At 48.4% G+C, this 12,678-nt stretch overlaps 1 long non-coding RNA gene across 1 annotated transcript in view; it reads left to right on the top strand.

Annotated features, from left to right (window-relative positions):
• The window catches only part of LOC134909010 (uncharacterized), an 83,067-nt gene that overhangs the window by 11,405 nt on the left and 58,984 nt on the right, over positions 1 to 12,678 (top strand). The window contains exon 2 of the long non-coding RNA XR_010175827.1: positions 532 to 799. This is a non-coding gene — a long non-coding RNA (uncharacterized LOC134909010). The remainder of the gene's footprint in view (positions 1 to 531; positions 800 to 12,678) is intronic.

The raw sequence follows: 12,678 nt of genomic DNA, 5'->3' as shown, positions 1-12,678 counted from the left end.
TCATCTCTAGTTTAGACACTCAATGGCCACGTTCAAACACTGTATCATCGACCATGTCCCTGATTCGATACGGGGGGGGTGATAGGGGCCGCAAGCTATTGCAGCTGGAGTCCATGTTGATTCATAGGTTGAAACCGGGGGGTCTGAATGAAAATTTGGGATTAATTAATTTTTTGTGAATTCTGTCTGGCCCAATAGCATTTATGTTGAGAAAGGTGAAGTGATGCAAGTTGGGCGCTATGCGCTCGTGCCTTTCACCATCTTGCCACTAGCCACAGGGCACCAATATAGGTTTGAGTCGTCAGGTAGTTGTTGCCACATTTGATTGACATTTAATATACATCAGCAGGTCTTTTTAACATTAGAGGCGTCATGATGTATATTTTTCTCTTGCACCTTCAGATGTTTTTAATTGTTTTTAATTCATTGTTTGCACTAGCACTTTAGTTTGATATGTCAGTTTAATATTGACCTTTCAGGTCATCTTATTTTGTCACTTATGTTATTGTTTTGTTTCATGTCTATCCACAGCTGACAGCGTCACTATGGTAACGCAGCGGGCATCCGTGATGGGGCTTCAGATCTCACGGCACTTGTGGACGCATTGGCGGCAGCGAGAGAGACCCAGTCAGGAGGCAATGCTCAGGCTGTGAGTATGTCTTGAGCGGTTGCCATGGTAACGCGGCTCGCTCCCGCGACGTCACTTCCGGTCCCGCTGAGACGCCAGTGAGCCGGGCGGAAGTCCTGAGCGGGTGGCCAGAGAGACACGCTGCAGCTGGTGATTGAATGGGGTCAGGGGGTAAGTGATTCCATGCTTATTTAAACACTCTTGTTTTGCACTTTTGTTATCCTGAAGAAGGGGACCAGGTACCCGAAACGTTGATGTGACCATTTGCACCATTTGCACCATTATATGATTGCAGTGAAAAGTCTCTGAGTGCCGCCTCGTTTTTTCCACTATATACCACCGGTTCCCGGTTGGGGAGGGCACCAGAGCAGAATCAGTCCAGCCTTGGACTCCGTGGAGTGCCGGAGCAGTTGTTTTCTTTATATATACAGGTATATATAACTACTCACGCAATTTTGTGATAATTTCCTGCCTGCCCAGAATTACACTGAAATACTGTATTTAGACAACATTTAAAAGGTTCAGACGCCCTCTGGAGATAGTGGGGTCTATTCAGAACCAGTGATGCTAGGTGCAGGGGAGCCCAGGAGGAGCCACTTGAACGACTCCCTTGAAAGCAAGCAAAAACAATGGTTAAGCATAAGGGCAGGTAACAGCCTTGGGAGCTGAATATGGTAAAGAAGCCAGCGCTCCACTCACAGGGTCGCACAGCCTGTCAGTGGAGAATCTATGCAGACAATGTAGAGAGGTAACGCATGAGGATCTGGGGGAAAGGATAAAGTGCTGCCAGGAAAGGAAAAAGACCAGTGAGTCTCTACATGTACTAGGACAGCCATACTATTCCCTCGCCTTGCGTCCTGGGTGGCAGCTCCAGTCACATCACCCTTGGTATTGAATGAATTACATTTTTCGTCCCATTCTGCATTTGGTTGCATCATTTACAGGGGCATCACTGCCCCTGAAGACACCTGGTGCGGGTGGCCACGGAATGAGGGTGTGGTCTTGTGGGAGGGTGTGGCTTAGTGGGAGGGGCGTGGCCTTGTGGACCGAACTAATTTTTTCGACATTCCAGGCATTTGGGAGATATTGGCTGCCCTCGGCGAGCGCTATGGCTGCAGCTCCTACACAGTGACAGCAGCCAGGCGCTGACACCCGGGTGCAACCTGCACCCCCCTTATGACACTACTAATCATTCATTTTATACTGTATGTAAATATAGTTCTGAATGGAATAGCAAGCGCAGAACTTAAACACTGTGGCTGAAAACTAATAGCCTGCGAGCTGCAGGCTGTGCAGAACTTTGGTCCTAATTCTGCATGGATCACTATTCAGAGAAATTACAGTTGTCTGCGAGTAGAAGGGCGCCACTCTGACAGAAAGAAAAAACGCCCCCTGAAAATTTGCGAATGCATCGCAGTTAGCTATACACTTGCAGATGCATACGCAATTCCCGGAACATCGAACAGTCTTTTGCATCTGAGCACATGTGAGCAGGTCTGAGGATGCCAGTAATCTGCGACTGAGACAGCCTGGAAGTGGTCTGCACCCACATAAGAGACCCTCCCCAAAAACGCCTGGGCACGCCTGCGCTTTTCCTGATACACTCTCTCCACTTCTCCACTGGTCTCACCATCGAAACTTGCAGCAGCCCTATTGCAGGTGCAGATTATCCACCTAAATATGGCCTCCATGTAAACGATTCTGCATCTCTGAGTGCAACCACTACAAGTGTCATTCCTGCAACGCCTCCATAGGATGCAACACGTCTATGTAATGCATCTGATTAGCTATCCCCCTGCTGCCTATAATGTGCAGTACGGACTGCACATTATAATATAATTAATATTATTATTATCATTATTATCATTATTATTATTACTGCAACAAGTTAGTCATATAACATATGATATATATATATATATATATATATATATATATATACATATACTTTAATTATATAACAGCTTAGAGAGCCGCTTCTGAGGCTAAGCTAGTCAGAGGTTAATGTAAAAATCTGTTTATAACAATGCCAATCTCTGTTTTGTCCCTGACTAGTGATCACAGTGTGGGTCCGTGGTGCACATTAAAGTGTGAGGACACAGAGGAGAGGCTGGTGGGCTGGCGGCATTCTAGAATAAAGCCCTCATGCTGCAGCTCTCTCTCTCATTGTTCACGCTCACAGTTGCCATGGAGACAGGAGCAGCTGCTAGATTATAGGCCTTAGCTGTATCTCACAAGCCGCGCAATCTTCCTGTGTGTCCAGGGCATGTGCTCTGCCAGCTAATCACCCTCCTGCTGCCACCGGTGTCACATTAGACTGTGCAGGATAATGTTTACTAACATTGCCCACATGGCTCCCTTTTTATAAAGCTTTGCCCAAAATATGTCAGTACAAGTGGATTGCCAGGCGTTCGGCCAACCTGTCTACAATGTGCCGGGAAAAAATCTGGCAGAAGAGAAAACGACCATCCTCATCCACCAATGTGTGTGTAAAGTGGCACTACTAAACAGAAAATGTGCATTGAGGTGCTCCACGGTTCTAAATGCTAAGACTTGTTGTTTAGCCCACTTACATTTGCAACCTGTTGTTATTAATCAACAAGAATAAAGAGATTTAATTTGATTTTGTGTGTGTGCGTGTGTGTACGTGTGGTTATGTTACCATCAGGAAATGCCAGGGAGTGACCACAGGGCAGGACTCGCATATATACCCAATGAACAAAATATGGATTAGCTGACGGCCCACCCAAAACAATTAGATTATTTCATTATTACAGTTATTGTGGGGTTATGTGATGCTTGTGTGAGGAATAATTACAGCTCAGGGAATCCGTGCTGTCACTTGTATTTGTATTTACAATATAGTAGTTGCTGACTTTCCAACTCTTAAACATTCAAAGTGACCACTCGCACAGTCACACACAGTCACACATATATTGGGGTTGGGTATGCATCAGCACACCTCCGTCGGGATCCTGGCAGTGGAATGCCGGCGGGGGAGGGGTGTGTGTGCACCCTTGCGGGCTTGTGGGTGCTCGCCACAGGTTCTATTCCCACTCTACGGGTGGCGTGGACGCCCACGAGTGGGAATAGTCCCTGCTAGTCAGCATGCTGACTGTCGGGATTCTACGTGAGTGGGATGTAGGGGGAAGTATTGTGACCGGCGGTCTTCTGACATAACTACATCCCATAAATTGCATGGGTTTCGTTTTCTCTCTCTGGGGGATATGTATCAAACCTTGGGGAGAGATAAAGTACCAGCCAATCAGCTCCTGTTATGTTACAGACTGTGTTTGAAAAATGACAGATAGGAGTTGGTTGGTTGGTTGGTTGGTTGGTTGGTTGGTTGGTTGGTTGGTTGGTTGGTACTTTATCTGTCTCCCTCTATCCTCTTCTATATCTCTTTCTACCTGCACTATTACTTCTCCATCTGTCTTCTCCATTCATCTAGTCAGCTGCTGGGGATAATACATGTGTGGGAGTATGTGGGGGGTGGCAGTGAGTGGTGTGAGGGACTCTTTTTAATTAAAGTTTGGAGGCAGGCATGCACCGGGCACTTTAGGTCCAACGTGTATGCCTGCACTCCAGCATGGTGTCATTTTTTTTTCTTTTTATCACCACTTAGTTTTATTATATAGCCTAAATACTCTACTGCAATCTAGGTACTAATATATTTGGAACAGAACAAGTGTCATTCTCAAAATGAAAAGTTGATAAATCACTGGGTCTATATTATTTCTGCTGCCTAAGGTAGGTTTTTAACCGCGTATGTGTTGCTGAAGGTCAAATGCATTTATGGCAAGCGGTCTGGTATGCAGCTCAGATACACTCACTGCATACAGGGGAGAATATACTCATTTGCGTACAATTTTATATATCAGATGTCACTTACTCCTGATTTGCATTCCATCGAGCACCACCCTTTACTTTTTTTTTTAAATTCATTTGGGAATCCCAATTCTATGTTCCACAACTAGCTGTTCTGCCCGTTCTTCGCACGGGAGTTTCTGATTTTCATGGTTGTAAATATAAAATTTGGTAAATCTATAGAGCTGTAAATTTGAGACGTCTTAATGTGAGTAAATATTAATCCATGGTTCTTGACGTTACCTGTGGAGCACATTGGAGGTGCAATCCAAATTTTGATCCGATTGTCCGTTTGGGCGTTGTCGTTCATGCAACACCGGAATCCCGACACCCAGCATTCCAACAACTATTCTCCCTCTTTGGGGGTCCACGACTCCCCTGGAGGAAGAATAAATAGTGTGGCGCGCTTAACGCGCCACCGTGCCCGCAAGGGGCTCATTTGCGCTTGCCCAGCTGTCGGTATGCCGGCGGTCGGGATCCCAGCGCCGGTATGTTGGCCACCGGGATGCCGGCCGCCGGCATACCATACTACACCCGGTGTCGTGGACACCCACAGATGGAGAATAGACTGTGGGGCCGGTGTTCCAGCATTTCACCCCTAGTCGGGATTCCAGCTACGGCATTGTGACTGCCAGGATCCTGACTAGCAGCATTTTAACCGCTTCCCTTCATCGTTCCCTTTGCACTCCTGCTCTCCATACCCACCCTGAACCTCCTCATTGCATACAGATTCCTTACACTTTTTTTCTGGTTCTGAACTGTCACTCTCAGAAGATCCTTAAGTGCCTGCTCTCTTTCTCCTTTTCTGGTGCACAGTGTCGGAATTTTTTTCTGATTTGGCAATCTTTAATGTTTTTTTTGCTTTCTGTCTAAGTCCCATTTTAGAAACACTTCATTTATGCTGGCATTATGATCAGTTTGCCTTGGTTCATCTAGATGGCACTCTGCTTCAGAAAATTCCTTCTTCACCAATGACTCAGCATCTGCATGATGTCTCTTGAGGGAGCCTGCCTCACCTTCTTCTTTCTATTCAAACTTTAGTCTCTGATTCCTCCACAGTTTTTGTGTTTGATTGATTTCCTTCTACTTTCTCTTTCTTACTCTCAGATCGGGATACGGTCATTAGGTCGACCACACTTAGGTCGACAGTCATTAGGTTGACCACTATTGGTCGACATGCATTAAGTCGACATGGTCACATGGTGCGTTTTTCTAAAAATAATAATAATTTTTGTAACTTTTTCATACTTTACGATCCACGTGAACAACAACTGGTAATAGTAACCTGTACTGAGCGCAGTGGTAGTGGAGCGAGGCATCTTGCCCGAAGCATGGCGAGCGAAACAAGCCATGCGAGGGGACACGGTGCACTCATTGGGGTTCTCCCGTCACTTCATGAAGAAAACGAAACCAAAAAAAGTTTTAAAAAAATCATGTCGACCTTTCCCCATGTCGACCTTGTTCATGTTGACCTAATGCATGTCGACCAATAGTGGTTGACCTAATGACTGTCGACCTAAGTGTGGACGCCCTAATGACCCATACCCCTCAGATCAAGCTCCCAGCCTGGACCTCTCCCATCTGGAAAATAAATGGTAGTATCTTCCTGGAAACATTTTGCAGGATTATGCAATAGGTAGCATCTGTCCTTGTGTATCAATGTCTATTTCCCTATAGAGTGTAAGCTTGCGAGCAGGGCCCTCCTATCTCTATGTCTGTCTGATACTACCCAGTTTTGTATTATCACTGTTGTTCCAATTGTAAAGAGCAACGGAATATGCTGCGCTATATAAGAAACTGGTAATAAATAAACACATTTTCTATGAGCATGAGCTTACTTTTTCTGAAACCACTAGCATTCTCTGGCTTTGTCAGAGGATTCAGCTGATGGGCCAATGTGGTAGATTTTGGAATACTTGCTTGGTCTTAAGAAGATGAATGAGGCTGTTATTCCATGGTCAGACTGTCACCTACAGTAAGTTTCAGCCTCCACCATAATCAGCAGAGGAGCATATCCAACTGTGGCATTCACACCTTTTGGGAGTGTCAGGATTGGGTGTTTGGATGTCTCTGGACCAGTGTCAGAGTCTCTGGTAACTGGAGTAGTGTTGTGCTAGAAGCTAGGAGACTTTGGGGTGATTCAGACCTGAATTTTGCACATCTACTATCAGCTTCCCTGACATGCGGGGGAACGCCTAGCACAGGGCTAGTCCGCCCTGCATGTCAGTCCCGTCGCATAAGTACAAAAGCATTGCACAGCGGGGATGCTTTTGTACTGTAGCAGTAGCTCCAAGTCAGCGCAGCTCCTGCGCTGCCCGGGTCACAGCGGCCGTGTGTGACGTCACGCAGCCGCCACGGTCCACCCCCCCAATGGTCCGGGCACGCCTGCATTGCCTGGGCCGCACCCCCTCCCGCCCAGCGACCGCCTCTGTCTGTCAATCAGGCAGAGGCGATCGCACGGTTAAGACAGCCGTGGGCTGTCTGCCATGCGCCGGCGCACTGCGGCGTTGGCGCATGCGCACTTCAGAACGAACTGTACACGCACAGCAGCGATCAGGTCTGAATTAGCCCCTTTATGTAGTTTATTATTTATTAACAGATATTTACATAGTGCACACATATTCCGCAGCGCTTTACAGAGAATATTTGTCCATTCACATCAGCATAGGTGTGCGCAGGGGGGGTTCCTGGTGCGCACAGGCAACCCCTAATGTCTGGCACCCTGATCTCACATGCCTGATGTAGCGATCGCCGAGCAAGCTGATTACTGTCCCCTCTGCGCTGCACCCTGTCAGGACTGTATTACTGACCGGACGCCTGGGTTAATCAAGGGTGCCACTGCCATTGGCTTTCAAACTCCCAGCTCCACCTCCATGTACAAAAACAGTATGATGTGATGTGATTACCCGCCACATGCCCACCTCTCTCCTTCTATGCTATGCCAACGCCAGCCACTGATGAGGATCAGCAACATTGACACGTCACTTTTTTTTCCAGCAGCAGCAGTACTAGTCTGCGACTGTCAGTGTCAGTGAGTGGCTGACTTGTAAGTAAGCTGCTGCAGCTTGCATTGGAAAGAGAGGGGGAGCCAGACCAGGCTGAGGAGGAGCAGTGTAATTGCATTGAGTGCCATCAGGGGTGTTTGTTTGGTGCACACCACAACATCTGACAATGTATCTGCTTTATTAGGATTGGTACAAGGGTGGACATTTAATATTGCGTTGACCATCAATAGATGGTGCTAGACACGCCCAAAAGGCGGTGCTAGACACACCCCTCCGACGGTGCACCCCCTAATAAAATGTGCTGCGCACGCCTATGCACATCAGTCCCTGCCCCAGTGGAGCTTACAACCTGTATTCCCTATCACATGTACACCACACACTTTCACGCTAGGGTCTATTAACCTACCAGTATATTTTTGGATTGTGTGAGGAAACTGGAGCACCTGGAGGAAACACACGCAGGTACGGGGAGAATATAAACACAGTTGGGGTAATGGTGGGAGTTGAACCCATGACCTCAGTGCTGTGAGGCAGTAATGCGAACCATTACACCATCCGTACTGCCCCTTCCTACTCATAGGAGTTGAAGGTTGCTCTGATCCTGTAGAAGGGTCAGCAGGGATTCAGAAACTAGCACCAGGTGGTTGACTAGACCCAGAGCAGGGTAGTCTTCTGCAGGGAACCCTGCAAGGGAGTTTTGGTTTCGCTGCACCCTACAGACCGGTCACGGTCCCCTGTCTGGGTCACGTGGGCTATCGCTAGAGGCTTGGGAAGGATCAGACAGAGTCTAAAAGTTGATGACTGTGATGTCATCAGGCTGGTACTGATGTTGACTGTGCATGATATTGAAATGGAAATTATGGTGACTGTGAATGATATCGGAATTGCAGTGATGGCTGAGGAATATCGGACTTGCACCAATGGCTGAGGAATAGTAGAATTGTACCGATGGTCTAGGAGTATCGGACTGCACTGATGGTGAAGGAGTATTGAATACTCTGAAGAGAGTCAATACCGGAATCTGTATTCCCAGGAACCAAGCAGGTATACTGGGAAGTACAGAGATAAAGCCAGGGCCGGATCTAGGGGGGGGGGGGGCGAAGGGGGCGACCGCCCCCCCTAACACAGTCATAGCCACGCCCACTTTTGAGCAGAAGAGAGCTCTTCGGGGAGATCCTGAGGCAGAACGATGTGCTGCAGCTTATACCACAGCAGCACAGAGGAGCCAGGAGAGCAAGGGTTACAGGGCATTTGCCCCTCACTTGCTGGTGTGTGGGTACTAGGGCTAATAAATACAATTACCCCATAGCACAGTCACATGTACATAGAACAATCACAAAGCACTATCTCAGTCTCACTCAAAAAGTTCAGTCAGAATCGAGAGGAGGAGGAGTTAGGATTGCAGACGGGAGGAGTTGGGACTGTAGAGGGAGGAGTCAAGATTAAACAGTAAATCGCCCCCCCTAAAGAAAAGTCTAGATCAGTCCCTGGATAAAGCTCACATATAGAGCTGTGTGATTTATGGCACTGACAACCTATGCCCTGTAAAGCAGGAAGCTTTATACCCCTGGGTTGTTCTGGATTGGCTGGAAGTGTCAGCTGTGCACCAGACTGGAGAGCATTTGTCAGTAGAGAGTCAGCTGACTGTAACCAAGATGGCGACGTCCATAACTGGTTTTTGGAGGGAACTTTGGTTTAGGCCCAAACGCCAGGATTATGGAGGATCACATCAGTGGCGTAACTACTGCCCCCGCAGTCCTCGCGGTGGCTTGGGGGCGAGGGGCTGCGGGGGCGCCACTGATTACAGCAGACTGACATGCGGACGAGCGCCCGCATGTCAGTCTGCTTTCTCCTTCCCGCCGCCGCTTGTTGGAGGGACACGGACGGCACAGCGTGTGCCTCTCCTGTGTCCCTCCTGCATCATCTCCGGCGGCCGCGGGTCTAATAGGGGGAAGTGCCGTCCGTGAGCTCTAATTGGCTCACGGACGGCACTTCCCCCTATTAGACCCGCGGCCGCCGGAGATGATGCAGCAGGAGGGACACAGGAGACGCTGTGCCCTCCGTGTCCCTCCAATAAGCGGCGGCGGCGGCGACGGCGGCACTGGGGGGGAATGTCTGGCACTGGGGCATATATGGCACTGGGGGGGAGATGTCTGGCACTAGGGGGGATATCTGGCACTGGGGCATATATGGCACTGGGGGGGGGGATGTCTGGCACTGGGGGGGATATCTGGCACTGGGGGGGGGATGTCTGGCACTAGGGGGGATATCTGGCACTGGGGCATATATGGCACTGGGGGGGGATGTCTGGCACTGGGGGGGATATCTGGAACTGGGGGGGGATGTCTGGCACTGGGGCATATATGGCACTGGGGGGGTGATGTCTGGCACTAGGGGGGATATCTGGCACTGGGGCATATATGGCACTGGGGGGGGGGGATATCTGGCACTGGGGGGGGGATGTCTGACACTGGGGGGATATCTGGCACTGGGGGGGGATGTCTGGCACGGGCATATATGGCACTGGGGGGGGATGTCTGGCACTGGGGCATATATGGCACTGGGGGGGGGATGTCTGGCACTGGGGGGGATATCTGGCACTGGGGGGGGGATGTCTGGCACTGGGGCATATATGGCACTGGGGGGGGGATGTCTGGCACTGGGGGGGGATGTCTGGCACTAGGGGGGATATCTGGCACTGGGGGAATATCTGGCACTGGGGGCATATGTGGCACTGGGGGGGAATATATGGCACTGGCGGCATATCTGGCATGGGGGGAATATCTGTCACTGGGGGCATATGTGGCACTGGGGGGGAATATCTGGCACTGGGGGCATATGTGGCACTGGGGGGGGGGGGGTATATGTGTACCTGGCACATGGGGGGGGATATATTTGGCACCGGGGGCATGTGAGTACCTGGCACCGTGGGGGAATATCTGGCACTGGGGTCATATGTGGCACTGGGAGCACAGCTCTAGCAACAAGGACTACCTCCTAGCAACGAGCATGACACCCAGTGCATGAAACACCTGGCAACGAGCATGACACCCAGTGCATGAAACCCCTGACAACGAGAAGGTAATTGAAAAGTAATTAGAAGCCTTACTGTAGGACTTAATGTGTAATGGGCATTACGGTGTGTGGCATAATGTATCACGGACATTGCGGTGTGTGTCATAATGTGTCACAGGCATTACGGTGTATGGTATACTATATCGCGGGCATTGTGATATGTGGTATAATGTCTCAGGGTCATTGCAGTGTGTGGCATAATGTATCACGGACATTGCGGTGTGTGTCATAATGTGTCAGGCATTACGGTGTGTGGTATACTATATCACGGGCATTGTGGTATGTGGTATAATGTCTCAGGGTCATTGCAGTGTGGCATAATACATAACGGGCATTGCGGTGTGTGGCATAGGGTATAACGGGCAGGGCATTGCGGTATGTGTCACAGGCATTACGGTGTATGGTATACTATATCACGGGCATTGTGGTATAATGTCTCAAGGTCATTGCGGTGTGTGTCATAATGTGTCACAGGCATTGTATGTGCTATAATGTATCAGGGGCATTGCAGTGTATAGCATAATGTATAACGGGCATTGCGATTCCTGTCATAATGTGTCGGGGGCATTACGGTGTGTGGCATAATGTGTCACAGGCATTACGGTGTGTGGCATAATGTGTCACAGGCATTACGGTGTGTGGCATAATGTGTCGGGGGCATTATGGTGTGTGGCATAATGTGTCATGTGCATTATTGTGTGTGGAATAATGTCTAAGGGCCATTGCAGTATGTGGCATAATGTATACTGGGCATTACTATAAGGAGGAAAAATGACAAATAATGTAAGGGGCATGAATCAGGATTATTTTTCTTTCCTGTGGTGGCTAACGTCTGGGCGTGCAGGTTGCAAAACTGGGGTATAAGGTAGTCTTTTCCTGCAATACCACGCCCCTTTATGAGAAACCACGCCCATTCCAATAAAACCACGCCCCTTTTTTTGCAGCGCGCGCCTTCGGCGCGCGCATATATATCCCTTTCTTGCTCCCAATTATGCGGCGGGTGGGGGGGGGGGGGGCGCCAAAGAATTTTTTGGCTTGGGGGAGAAAAATTTCTAGTTACGCCACTGGATCACATTTAGGATTATACACAGAATGCTGAGAGCACTGTGCAGAGGCAGCATGTATAGACTTCACTGACAACTATGCACAATGGGGGTAATTCCAAGTTGATCACAGCAGGAATTTTGTTAGCAATTGGGCAAAACCATGTGCACTGCAGGGGAGGCAGATATAACATGTGCAGAGAGAGTGAGATTTGGGTGTGGTGTGTTCAATCTGCAATCTAATTTGCAGTGTAAAAATAAAGCAGCAAGTATTTACCCTGCACAGAAATAAAATAACCCACCCAAATCTAACTCTTTCTGCACATGTTATATCTGCCTCCCCTGCAGTGCCCAATTGCTATCAAAAATCCTGCTGCGATCAACTTGGAATTACCCCCAATGAGCAGAGTAACCTCACAGGGAATTTCTCACACAGGTGACTAATCAGGAGTTTTCAGCAGCGAGTAACACATACTGCAGCTTGTATGCTGAACTGATGGCAGAAAACACAAGTTATGAGAAATTTAGTCAGTATTGTGACAGGGAGAAGAGTGAAAGGAGTTTTAAGATCAAACAATGCCGCTACTGCAGAGCCTGATCACTTTCTCCTGCCCTAAGCTTTCAGCAAATGCCATGTTTTAATTGGTTCATCAGTGGTCAAGTTACACAACTGGTGAAAAAGAACTCCTAGCTCACAAATTGAAGAGACTTGCTGGAGAGATCTGACTTTCCGGTGATGATGTACACTGACCACAATCATTTACTTTTTCTTCAAACGGCCCAGTGCTTGAATCTCTGTCAGGCAAGATTGTTTTTCCTCTTTTGTGTTTCTGTGAATTACGTTTAGATCTAACAAATTTTGGAAATCGTAAAGCATATCCATTATCCCATGTGTTAGAGAGTATTGAAGATACTGACACTCCAGAGAGTCATCCCATACTCAATCTAAGATATATTCAGCAACTTTGACTTCCTCCTAAATCATTCTTCCATTCATTTCTAGATACTATTACTATGGGCTCATTACCGCTTCTCTCTGAAAGACTTTCAAACGCTCAAG

The sequence above is a fragment of the Pseudophryne corroboree genome, chromosome 4 (assembly GCF_028390025.1).
Source record: "Pseudophryne corroboree isolate aPseCor3 chromosome 4, aPseCor3.hap2, whole genome shotgun sequence".
Lineage (NCBI taxonomy): Eukaryota > Metazoa > Chordata > Amphibia > Anura > Myobatrachidae > Pseudophryne > Pseudophryne corroboree.
The sequence above is the reverse complement of the archived record's forward strand: the minus strand, read 5'-3'. Positions and strand labels throughout refer to the sequence as shown.